Source organism: Manis javanica, chromosome 4, assembly GCF_040802235.1.
Source record: "Manis javanica isolate MJ-LG chromosome 4, MJ_LKY, whole genome shotgun sequence".
NCBI classification, from domain to species: Eukaryota; Metazoa; Chordata; class Mammalia; order Pholidota; family Manidae; genus Manis; species Manis javanica.
The window spans coordinates 29807740-29820920 of NC_133159.1; the positions used below are offsets into that span (position 1 = coordinate 29807740).

General features: G+C 44.4%; 1 protein-coding gene across 2 annotated transcripts in view; it reads right to left on the bottom strand.

The window, feature by feature from the left end:
• Positions 1-11758, bottom strand: part of RHBDL2 (rhomboid like 2) — a 34067-nt gene extending 22309 nt beyond the window's left edge. The window contains exons 1-2 of one of the 2 annotated variants that reach the window (XM_017665383.3): positions 11586-11758; positions 8640-8743 (exon numbers count right to left, since the gene is read on the bottom strand). The gene's annotated coding sequence lies outside the window, so the exon portion shown is untranslated. The remainder of the gene's footprint in view (positions 1-8639; positions 8744-11585) is intronic. The other variant, XM_017665384.3, reaches the window with a different exon arrangement.
• Between the last annotated feature and the right edge of the window lie 1423 nt (positions 11759-13181).

Genomic DNA, 13181 nt, shown 5'->3' on the forward strand with positions numbered 1-13181 from the left:
TGCCAGTGATGAAATTGAACTGGTAATCAAAAAACTACCTAAGAACAAAACACCTGGACCAGATGGTTTCACTGCTGAATTTTATCAAACATTTAGTGAAGACCTAATACTCATCCTCCTTAAAGTTTTCCAAAAAGTAGAACAGGAGGGAATACTCCCAAACTCATTCTTTGAGGCCAGCATCACTCTTATACCAAAACCAGGCAAAGACACCACAAAAAAAAGAAAATTACAGACCAATATCTCTGATGAACATAGATGCAAAAATACTCAACAAAATATTAGCAAACCGAATTCAAAAATATATCAAAAAGATCATCCATCATGATCAAGTAGGATTTATTCCAGGGTTGCAAGGATGGCACAACATTCGAAAATCCATCAACATCATCCACCACATCAACAAAAAGAAGGACAAAAACCACAGAATCGTCTCCATAGATGCTGCAAAAGCATTCGACAAAATTCAGCATCCATTCATGATAAAAGCCCTCAACAAAATGGGTATAGAGGGCAAATACCTAAACATAATAAATCCATATATGACAAACACACAGCCAATATCATACTTAACAGTGAAAAACTGAAAGCTTTTCCTTTAAGACTGGGAACAAGACAAGGATGCCCACTCTCCCTACTTTTATTCAACATAGTTTTGGAGGTCCTAGCCACAGCAATCAGATAACACAAAGGCATCCAGATTGGTAAGGAAGAAGTTAAACTGTCACTATTTGCAGATGACATGATATTGTACATAAAAAACCCTAAAGAAACCACTCCAAAACTACTAGAACTAATATCTGAATTCAGCAAAGTTGCAGAATACAAAATTAATACACAGAAATCTGTTGCATTCCTATACACTAACGGTGAACTAGCAGAAAGAGAAATCAGGAAAACAATTCCATTCACAATTGCATCAAAAAGAATAAAATACCTAGGCATAAACCTAACCAAGGAAGTGAAAGACCTATATTATGAAAACTACAAGACAATCATGAGAGAAATTTAAAAAGATACTAATCAATGGAAACACATCCCATGCTCATGGATAGGAATAATTAATATTGTCAAAATGGTCATCCTGCCTAGAGCAATCTACAGATTCCGTGCAATCCCTATCAAAATACCAACAGCATTCTTCAAAAACCTAGAGCAAATAGTTCTAAAATTGATATGGAACCACAAAAGACCCTGAATAGCCAAAGTAATCCTGAGAAGGAAGAATAAAGTGGGGGAATCTCGCTCCCCAACTTCAAGCTATACTACAAAGCCACAGTAATAAAGACAATTTGGCACTGGAACAAGAACAGATCCACAGACCAGTGGAACAGAGTAGAGAGTCCAGACATTAACCCAAGCATGTATGGTCAATTAATATATGATAAAGGAGCCATGGACATACAATGGGAAAATGACAGCCTCTTCAACAACTGATGTTGGCAAAACTGGACAGCTACATGCAAGAGAATAAAACTGGATTATTGTCTAACTCCATACACAAAAAGTAAACTCAAAATGGATCAAAGACCTGAATGTAAGTCATGAAACCATAAAATTCTTAGAAGAAAACAAAGGCAAAAGTCTCTTGAATATAAACATGAGCAACTCTTTCCTGAACACATCTCCCAGGCAAGGAAAACAAAAGCAAAAATGAACAAATGGGACTACATCATGCTTAAAAGCTTCTGTACAGCAAAGGACAGCATCAGTAGAACCATAAGTCATCCTACAGTATGGGACAATATATTTGTAAATGACATATCCGACAATGGGTTAACAACCAAAATATATAAAGAACTCACATGCCTCAACACTGAAAAAGCAAATAACCCAATTAAAAAATGGGCAGAGGATATGAACAGACACTTCTCCAAAGAAGAAATTCAGATGGCCAACAAGCACATGAAAAGATACTCCACATCGCTAATTATGAGGGAAATGCAAATCAAGACCACAATGAGATATCTCCTCACACCAGTTAGGATGGCCAACATCAAAAAGACTAGGAACAACAAATACTAGTGAGGACACAGAGAAAGGGGAACCCTCCTACACTGCTGGTAGGAATGTAAACTAGTTCAACCATTGTGGAAACCAGTATGGAGGTTCCTCAAAAAACTAAAAATAGAAATACCATTTGACCCAGGAATTCCAGTACTAGGAATTTATCCAAAGAAAACAATTCCTCAGATTCAAAAAGACATTGCACCCCTATGTTTATCACAGCACTATTTACAAGAGCCAAGATATGAAAGCAACCTAAGTGTCCATCAGTAGATGAATGGATAAAGAAGATGTGGTACATATACACAATGGAATACTTTTTAGCCATAAGAAACAAACAAATCCTACCATTTGCAACAACATGGATGGAGCTAGAGGGTATTATGCTCAGTGAAATAAGTAAGGCAGAAAAAGACAAATACTAAATGATTTCCCTCATTTGTGGAGTATAACAACGAAGCAAAACTAAAGGGACAAAATAGCAGCAGACTCACAGACTCCAAGCAGGGACTAGTGGTTATCAAAGGGGAGGGGTCCGGGAGGGAGAAAGGGATTGTGGGATATCATGATTGATGCACATGGTGTGGGGGTGTCACCGGGAAGACAGTGTAGCTCAGAGAAGACAAATGGTGACTCTGTGGCATCTTTCTACACTGATGGACAGTGACTGCAATAGGGTACGGGGAGGGACTCAATAATAAGGGTGAATGCAATAACCACATTGTTTTCCTTGTGAAACCTTCATAAGAGTGTAAATCAATGATACATTAATTAATAAAAAAAGGGTACTGGAAGGAAGGAAGGAAGGAAGGAAGAAAAGAAGGAAGGAAGGGAGGGAGGGAGGGAGGGAGGGAGGGAGGAAGGAGGGAAGGAAGGAAGGAAGGGAGGGAGGGAGGGAGGGAGGAAGGAGGGAAGGAAGGAAGGGAGGGAGGGAGGGAGGGAGGGAGGAAGGAAGGAAGGAAGGAGGGATTCTACCCACATCACATTAAACAAGAGTCATGTATCACTTTATTTTGAAAAGTGCCTCCCACCACTCTTTTTCTCTGCACACCCGTCCCCCCATTATCATTCCTCCATCATTGGGCGGTCAGAGGAGACCTTTGGAGCCACCACGCCAGAATGGCTACAAAAGGGCTTATCACCTGTCTTTGAGGAACTCCATTCCTTGTGGGAGGCACTGTGAAGACCTGGGTTCTACTGCCAGCATCCACACTTAACTTCACCAGGCCTCAGTTTCCTCAGCTGTAAAACAGAGCTAATCTCTCCCCTTAGTATTTTACAGAATTATTATAAGAATCAAATGGAATGAGTTGCATTATAGTGAACGCTCACTGTGTCAGGTTCTATGCCAAATACTTTGAGTATTCTCTTCATTAATTTTCACAACTATGTAAGGTTCAATAATAATATCCCATGTATGATAAGGAAATTCAGGCTACCAGAGTAACGTGATCAAGGCCATACTGCCAGTGAGGGGACAGGAGCCCAGGGCATCTATATCTAACTCCAAAGACTGTGTATTCCTCTGCCCTGTGATTTCTATGCACCAAGTGTTAAAGAAGCATACATCTTTATTTTGATTAATTTTTACCCATTCTTCTCTCTACTCTAATCTCCCTCTCCCTCCTCCAGCTCCCCAGACAGACTCAGACTGGAGCCTGGGAGCTCCCAAACAGGGACTGTAGGAGAACTGGCAGGGCACCAGCCTTGAGGATGGCGCTGGGAATCCCCACCACTCCCGTTGCTACCATGAGGAGTCAAGATGGTGACAGGTACCCAGGAAACAAAAGGTTCTGCCTCTCTGAGAAGCCAAAGGACTGAGTCAGGCTCACCTTCCCTTCTTCACCTCACCCAGGAGAACACTGGCAAGGCCATCCGCCTTAGGGCAGCTACCCTTGTGCAGAAGAGATTTTTTATCAGTAGTTTGTGCTGCTTTCCTAGCTGCATTCAAACGACTAGGTTTTAAATATCTGAATTGTTTCTTTAAACTGTTGGCCCCACCCACTCATGGTACCAGGCGGGCCCCTGCCTGAGGCTGAGTCCAGCCTTGATGTGGCCAGGGAACCCAGGAGGCCGGGGTGCAGGCTATGCTGGGTGTACCCAAAGGCTGCCCAGCTGGGCCTTGTGGGGAGGCTTTTGGTGGTGTTGCTAGGCAACCTGGGTAATTGGAGAGGCCATGGATTGGGCTTCTGGGCCACAGAGGTTAACAGCCACATTCCTCACACAGCCAACCATCATTGAGCCCAGCTCCAGAGGCCTGGAGCAATCTCTGTGGTTTTAGCCTGAAAGGGTGCTTTTTTAGCTACAGAAATTAAGAAGCAGCTTTTCAGTATTATGGGTTTGTGGCTACGGTTGTTGTTTTTTTTGCTACATCTCTGAGGATACACCTGGAATAAATAAGCAAAAGATTAAAAAACACCTTCACAAACCCACTTTTCCAAAAGTTTTCCTTCTTCTTAAAGCAAAGCACACTTGCTCTTAATTGTGAGGGCAACTCAGGTTGGGACACCTCTGCTTCCCCATGTCTCTGCACGCCCACTATGGGTAAATTCTTCTTCCTGCAAATCGGAGTGGGAGGCCCAGGGCCGTGGGCATGTGCAAGACCTCTCAGCAGAAGAACTTCTTTGTGTCTCTCCCACTCAAAGACAATCACAGTACCTCCCCTTCTCCATCTGTAGAACCACTTTCACTAATACTGTTTCAATGGATCCTCCCAGCTGCCCAGTGAAGAAGACGTCATTATTATTCCTGTTTTGCAGATGAACAACTAAGGAGAAAACAAGCATCTGTGATTATATACTTAGTCACAGCAAAGCTGGGGCAAAAAACCGTTTTCCTGAGACCAGATCCTGGGTTCTCCACTATATACCACACTGCCTCCCAACAGAATTATTTAAGATATTATAAATATTTTTGAACCCTCTTATGAGTAACAGTAATAATACTACATACTGGCATATTACTATTAATAATACACACAAGAACTTCATAATAACTTCATCCTGTATCTCATACTGTCCTCAACACATCATCCTTATTGACTGTGGTCGGGCTTGCAAAGCGGCCTCATGTACACCAAAGAATCCAGTCCAGAAGAATTCCCAAAGACAGGCACACAAACTAGGTTAGCAGACCTGGCATACCAGAGCACTGATGGGAAACCCTGACTGTGAGCCACCTCCTCCTTAATTCAGAGTTGACTCTGTGTGAGACAGCGTTATGATACATCAGTCCCTTAAGTAAGGAGGCTCAATCAGTGCTTTCATTCAATATTTGCAGGTGATCTTTCAAAAAGGTTATCTATCACTGCCTCATCTACAATGTTTCTCAAGTAGTGGTCCATTGATAGTGATTGTGCCAGTTTTCACAGAACTAGGGATTCCTTGGAATGTGGGCCCTAGGGTGCTAAAATTAGGACAGTCCTGGGCACACCAAGGACAGTTGGTCACCCTATCATAGACCACCTCCTTCAGAATCACCTGGGGAAGTCAGGAGAACACGGCTGGTTCCAATCCTAGTGCAGTGGAATTAACCCATCAGAATTGTCTGAGAAGATTGCAAAAAAGCACTGATGTCTGAGCTCATCCCAGATCAGTGGAATCAGAGTGTCTGGAGCTGGGCACTGGATACTGAGTTTTTCAATGGGCAGCTAATACTAAAAACTCTTGCTCTAGAGATTTGGATTTAGAGGGTCTGGCCTGGGGTCTTCTAAGCAGCTCCTCAGGGGACTCTGATGTACACACAATTTGATAAACAATCAATTCTTCTATGATGTGTGTGCTCATTAGATAAGAATTCCCAGAATACCTTGTACATATTAGGCTCTAGAAACACAAGGAAAAAACAAAAAACCAACCACCTCAGGTTCCCTAGGCCTTCAATTTCCAGTGGAGAATAAAGACCTCTAAATTATTCCAACACAGTGTACTGTGATTTAGATTTAAAAGTGGGTCAGCATCAACAGGGTGGGTATGGTTATTCAGTTCCCAGAAGCTGAGTGGGGTAGATTAAAGACACAGCATATTATATGCCATTCCTCCCACCAAGAGTTGGGGTTTGTTTCTCTTCTCCTTTAATCTGGAGAGCACTGTGACTGGCTTTGATCAAAAATACATGGTGGAAGGAGTGTGGGACACCTCCCAGGGCCAGGCCTTCAGAGATCCGCAGCCCCCACTTTTGTGCCTCTTGGCAGCCTCTGTCTTTGATGCCTGACATCATGTAGCAGAAGGCTGAGCACCCCAAGGCCACCCTACTATGTGGAAGCCTAGCTACATGGAGATAGAGGCCACGCAGAAGAGCACCAAGGTACCAGACCCATGAGCGAGCCTTCTTGAACCTTCCAGCCCAGCTCATCTACCAACCAAACACAGCCAAGTGAATGACCACAGTTGACCCCACATGGGGCAGAAGAACTGCTCAGCTGAACTCTGCCCAAACTCTAGATTCACAGAATTGTGACAAAGTAAAATAATTGTTTAAAGTCACTACATTTTGGGGTGGTTTGTTATACAGCAAGAGTTACCTCTTCAGAACTCGAAGACAGAATGACACCCCATATCCATTCTGCCTTCCCATTAACCTTGTTCATCCTGGTATCCTCCCATAGCTAGACTGCAGATGTCCCACCTGCAACAGCCTCCGAGTTAGTCTTCCATCTCTGTTTTCACTCCTGTCTCTCCAAAACAAAACAGAACACAACCATAAAGCAGAGGACAGGCATTCCTCATTTTATCGCCCTTTGCTTTTTTTTTGCACTTTACAGATACTACATTTATTAGAAATTGAAGGCTTGCTAAAACCCTGCATCAAGCAAGTCTACTGACACCATTTTTCCAACAGCACTTATTCACTTCATGTCTCCATGTCACATTTTGATAATTTTCTAGATATATCAAACTTTTTCATTGTTATTATATTTGCTACAGTGATCCATGATCAGTGATTACAACTCACTGAAAGCTTAGAAGATGAATAATATGTTTTTAGCAATAAAGTATTTTTGAATTAAAGGTATGTATATTGCTGTTTTTAGATATAATACTGTCACACACTTAATAGCTTACAGTATAGGGTAAACATAACTTGTATATGTACTGGGCGACCAAAAAATTCATTCAACTTGCTTTATTGCAATATTTGTTTTACTGCAGTGATCTGGAACCAAACCCACAGTATCTTGGAGGTATTCCTGTATATCAACTCTCTGTTAAAACCCTTCAACAGTTTCCCATTGTCTTCAAGATAAATACAAGATCCTTACCATGGCTGACAAGGTCCTGCATGGCCTAACCCCTGCCTTCTTTGTGGGATTATACCACCCTCACAAAATCTCTGCCCTGTAACCACAGGCCTTCTGTCTAGCCAGGGACACACCAAGCTCTCTCCTGCCTCAGGATCTTTGTACTTGCTATTCCCTTTACCTAACCAACATATGTATACAAGTCTAGCTCCTTCATAACAAAGAATACCTCCCTAGGAAATCTGCCCTGGCCTATCTGAAGTGGCAGCCACCCCTCCGAGCACCTCATATACTCTATCACATTCCCCTGATCATTTGCTCCCAGCTCAGACCACTATATAAAAATACTGGTTCATTTATTTGCTGTCTCTTTCTACTAGAATATAAGTTCAGAAAAAGTAGGAAGTGTTTCTTTTTTACCCCACCTGTATGTGCTCAGTGAGTGCATGCTGAATAAACCATCAAGTCAACAAAGAAGGAAAGGAGGGGGAAGCATGGAGCAATAAAAAGAGCACTAAACTTACAGAAACCAGGAAACCATTTCTTGTTCCAACTGGGCCGCTGCTCACCTATAAACAAGCCATTTCCCCTCACCTGCTCAGAATTCTGGTCCCCACTATGGTATACGTCGCTGGTGATGCGTATGTGCGCCATACATCAGAAGGCTTCACATTTTTTTTGCTCATGAATCCCCATAAGAACTTTGAAAAAGCTATGACCCTCTCACACATTTTAAGTTAATAACTAAAATTATTTATCACAAATTAAAATAGGTTCCAAGTTGGAATTTTCTGGCCCAGTCTTTATATTAGAGACATGCTTTAGATATATTTTTTTTATAGATCTCGGAGCTACAGATTTAGCTTGTTCAGTTTGTGGAAAGTATCTATCACATAATCCAGTTCTCAGAGCCAGTCCTCCCTGTCAAACCAATCAGCCAAACCAGAATAATTTTCTGTCTGTAAGAAAATCCATCTTCATTTTTAAAAATTTCTATAAATGAGTTCATTTGCATCCCCATGACAACCAGCTCAGGTCCCAATTCTAATTTTATAGCACATAGATCAAGAGCTAAGGCCCTTAAATTAAAAGTAGAGTAGTGTAATGATTAAGAGCACAGATTCTAGAGGAAAGGTGCTGTAGTACAAATCCTGATTTCAGGATTAATAGCTCTGTGACCTTGGGCAACTTATTAAACCTCTGGGTGCCTTTGGAACTTCATCTGTAAAAGGAGGATAATAAGTGTTTACTTTATAGACCTGATATGAGCATTAAATAAGTTATTAATCTATAAAGCCCTTAGAACAGTGTCTGGCACATAATTAACATTAATCAAGTACTTAAAAAAAATACTGAGTCTGTAGGAAGGCACCACCCCTTCAGTTTATTTTACCTAATCTCTCTGCTTGCTCTCTCTCGGGAACAAAGCATTCTCCAATTGTCCTTTTGGCTTGTACATCCTCAAGCAATGCACCATGTGAAAGATTCCGGGTGGATCTGAGAAAGCCAGAGTAGGGAAACAGTGAAAACAGAGTTGAAAAGGAGAATTTTAAAGAATCCATACAAGCAGATTGCTTTTAGGAGAGAGTACCTAATGGAATTTGAGGATGCAGAAACTGATTCCCTTAAAGTTATCCATGTCCATGTACCCTTAGTTCCAGGGCCACTGGCATATTTGACACAAACTCCCTGGGCACATTCAGAGCTCAGTATAATTCCCAGTGCCCCATCTACCACTGCATCTTTTTCTCTCTGACACAAGGAGGCACAAGGAATGGCAAGTTAGCAGGCAGGAGATCCCGGAATTTGCTGCAGATGATAGAAATGTAAATCACTCATAGATTTCAGTACGTTTATTAAGAAGTAGATTAAGTATGATTAGCTCTAACCCAGTGGACAGCTGAAGGCAAAGCATGAGTAGATCAGGACATGGGACAAGTCAGGAGGCTTCAAGAGCCATGCTGACGTCCTGAAAGGAAGTCCTTATCTAACTCCTAAGGAGGAGGCTCATCTCCTCAGACAGGTAGGGACCGCATCAGGCCTGGAGACCTTGGTGTCATCTTGACCTCACGTGTCAGCCACACTTCTGAAATACAAATCAGATGGTGTCTGCCCTTCGCTAAATTCCTTCAGGACTTAACCGTATAAAATCAAGGTTCCTTAACAAGGCATACAAGGAACTCTCCCTGAGCTCTGACTATCTATCCACCCTCATTTCTTGCCATTCCTCTACATACACTGTGGACTTTAGTCATACTGAGCCCGTAGCAATTCTAGCTCCCACCCTCCACTACACCTTTTCCTGAGCATCTGCCTCTGCTAGATTATCTTCCCTCCCTAATTTGTTCTCCTGGTGCAGTCCTAACACCCCCTCAAGACTCTCCTGAACACCTCCTCTGGAAAGCTTTACTGAGCATCTACCACATGCCTGCTGATGTGCCAAGCAAGCATTGGACATTGGAGACATGCTAGAATGAAGTACCCCCTCTAGTCCCTTAGCAACGTTTACTCCTGTCCAGCACACCATTGTCTTCTTTGTGCTATTACCAGCACCTCCACAAGGCTGTAAGTACCCTGGGGATAGGACTTGTTTTATTCATCTTTGAATCCCTATTACGGAGTCTAAGGAGTGGACCAAGAAATGTTTGTTGGATTCATGTGCTCACAAAGAACTCATCAAACATTTCTGTATCAGGGGTTCACAAGGTGCTAGCTATACACCTATAAACAGGCATGGTCCCTGCCCTCTTGGGACCAACAGAACACTTGCCTGAATGAATTATGTTTGAATAAGTGAATGAATTAATGAATCAGGAAAGGAATGTGCTCCTCCCCACTTGGGTGAAGCAGCCCAGAGCAGGACACAAAGTGAAAAGCTAGTGTCTAGGAAGTTGGGGAAATGATGATGCCCTTTTTAATCTTTCTGATTCAGAGAAACTTGAAAGATGGCAAGGAGTCGAACAAAGGGATTGAAGTTTGGGAGTCTGACCTAGGTTTGAATTTTGGTTCCTTTACTTATTAGCCATGTAACCTTTGGTAAATCCCTTAGTCTGTACCTTCATTTCCTCATCTGTAAAATGAGGATAATAATAAAACCATAACAGGGTTGTGCTTACATGAGATAATGCATTTAAAAGCCCTCAGCCTGAGTTGAGTGTACAAATTCAGAAATAGCAGAACAGCCTGCTGGAGACATCAACTCTCCAGTTCAAGGTCCCAGCCATGGCCCAGTGTTCTTATCTCGAAGCTGAGGAAGCGCCCTCCCTATTCAGCCCCGCCCCCACCCCTTCTTTGCCTCCCTCTCCCTTCACCACCTCCCCCTTCATTGCTCAGTTCTGGGTTTACAAGTGGTAAGTGCCTTCAAGGCCAGGGTCTGTCTTAGTATCTTACAAGCCTATAGAACAGTGAGAGAGCAGCTAGGGAAGGGTGTGGCAAGAAGGTGGCCAAAAAAGAAGGGAAGAGCACAGATACTTATTGAGGCCCCACTGTGTGCCTGGCAGCAGCCTGGTGCTTGACATGAAATGTCTCATGGTAATAAACAATACCATTTTACAGATGGGGAAACTGAGGCTCAGGACATGAACAGGAGTGGTGGGATACAAATACAAGTGTCTCTATGACTCCAAAATAATTTCCCACTATGCCACACTGCCCACCAGCTTATAGATGATCTTTAAATGTTTGTGAAATACGTTTCAGTTTTCTCATCCCCAAGAGGAGCAGAAATTGCATGCCCTCACCCCCAATACAGGTAACAATGATGAATAAATAAATGAATAATGATGAATGAATGAATGCAGGAGATCCCTCAGCCCAAAGCAGGAAGGAGGAAACTAATAACCCTGGGGGGTGTTGGGTAGAAGAGAAGAGTAACTGTCTCCCCTGACTATGGTCTTCAGTGCCCAGGGCAGGGGCAGAGGTCAGGCACACAGGAGGGCTTGAACTGGTTTAGTGGAGGGAGGAAAAAACGGGGGGGGGGGCAGTAATGGGGACAGGTTTCTAGGGAGAATGTGATGGAGGGAGAGAGGACCAGTGGCTGGCCAGGGCAAGGAAGAAGGCACTACCTGGCCTCCAAATCATGTCCCTGGGGGAGAAGCCTGACACAGCCGTGACTCCTGGCCCAACATGCTGCCTACTTTCAAAACAAAGTTGCAGGATCCCAAGCGGCGACTCCGGAAGGGAGACTGCAAGGAAGCACCCACAGACAGTCTGCCTCCTTCCCACACCAGCCCTGGGCCTTGGGCTTTTTTTACACTCCGCCTCCCCCAGCGCTTCCTGCCACCACCCCTTCTCCCCACGGTGGAACTCCCTCCACCCGCGCCCGTATCCCACGGCTTACCTCGGGAGGCCAAGGCAGGGCAGCGTGCCTCCCGGGTTCCAGGCGTCCTGGGCCAAGGGGCCGCCTCTGCTGCCCTCAAGTTCCCGCCCTGCCAGGCCTCCTTGGTCCCTCCCCCAAACTAAAATTGTCCGGACAGGTTCCCAGCTGCCCAGCCCAGGGGAGGGAGCCTGAGGAAATCCCCTCCCAGCCTTAGACTGGCCCAAGCCTGGCCAGCCAGCTTGCTGTCTGGTTCCTGGGTTGGCGCTGGATGAATGGGTCCTGCCCTCCCCTGCCTGGGTCTGAGCCAGGGAGCCTGTGACAGCCTATCTGCTCTTCCTCCTTGGCCCGGGCACTGATTGCCATTCCTCCTCCAGGTCCTACCCTGGCTCTGCATTTGGGTCTTCTGCCTTCCTTCTCAGCTCTCTGGGAAAAGACCCCAGCAGGACAGTCTCTGTCACTCTGTGTTTGGCTGTGCTGTGGTGGGAAGTCAAGCCTGGTCCTGGGCACTAAGGTGGAGTGATTTGATGTCCTTCAGCAAGGGTTTAGTCACAAGCCCCCTGGGCTCTGTCCATTGGCTCCACCTTGGCCCCTGGTGAAATAGGTCTACCAGTTTCTGATTATTCATTCAGTGCACATGGAGAATGACTCACCTCGGGCCAGACCCTGAGGATGAAGAGTAGATTAATGTGGCCCCTGTCCTCATGCTCTACAAGGAAGACAGAAGGTACCACAGTAGATGCTGGCCCAAGATTCAGGCAGCAGGGGCCCAGGGGGACTCACCCTGTATGGGAGAGTTCTGGAAAAGCTCCTGGAGGGGACGACTTACAAGGTGGGTTTTGAGAGGAGGAGCAGCACAGCCACCGGACAAGGCCAGACAAAGGGACAGACTGGGGGGATTTCAGAATTTTGAGCAAGGAGTGTCAGATCAACAAGAGTTTTGCATGCCTTGCTAAAGGACTTAGACTTTATCCTATAGGTACTGGGGAGTCACAGAAAGGTTTTTAACAAGGGAAACAGAAATTTCAGGTTGTCTTTTAAATAGATTACTGGGGCCTGCAATGTAAAGAATGGTTTCAGGGGACAAGATTGGAAACAAGAAGACCAGTCAAGCTGCAGTAAGAGTCAAAGCATGGATAATGCGGCCTAAACTGGGGCCCAGTGGGAGAGCAGAGAGGAAGGGACAGATTCAAGATATGTTAAGAGGGCAGCACTGATAGGACTTAGTGAGTAAGGAGAGGCTCCACTTCATGGACTAATTACCTTCCAAAGGCCCCATCTCCAAATACCATCACACTGGGAATTAGGCCTTCGATGTATGAATTAAGGGGGACACAGTACAGTCCATAGTACCAGGCATACTGTCCATAGGGACTGAGGAAGAAAAGACTCAGATGCCATAAAAGTAAATGAGAACTGCAGGGGACAGAGCAAGTAGGCTGAATGGAGGCTTGGGGGGTGCCCCAAAGCATTAGCGATGGGCAACTAAAGAGTCTTGCCAGGAGCTCATACCCACATACAAGGGAGTTGTACCCCATCCCAATTTTCTATCTAAAGCAGGTGGCAAGGTCACCTATAGGCATTAGAGGTTGGGTGGAAGATTGAACAAAATTGTCAAAT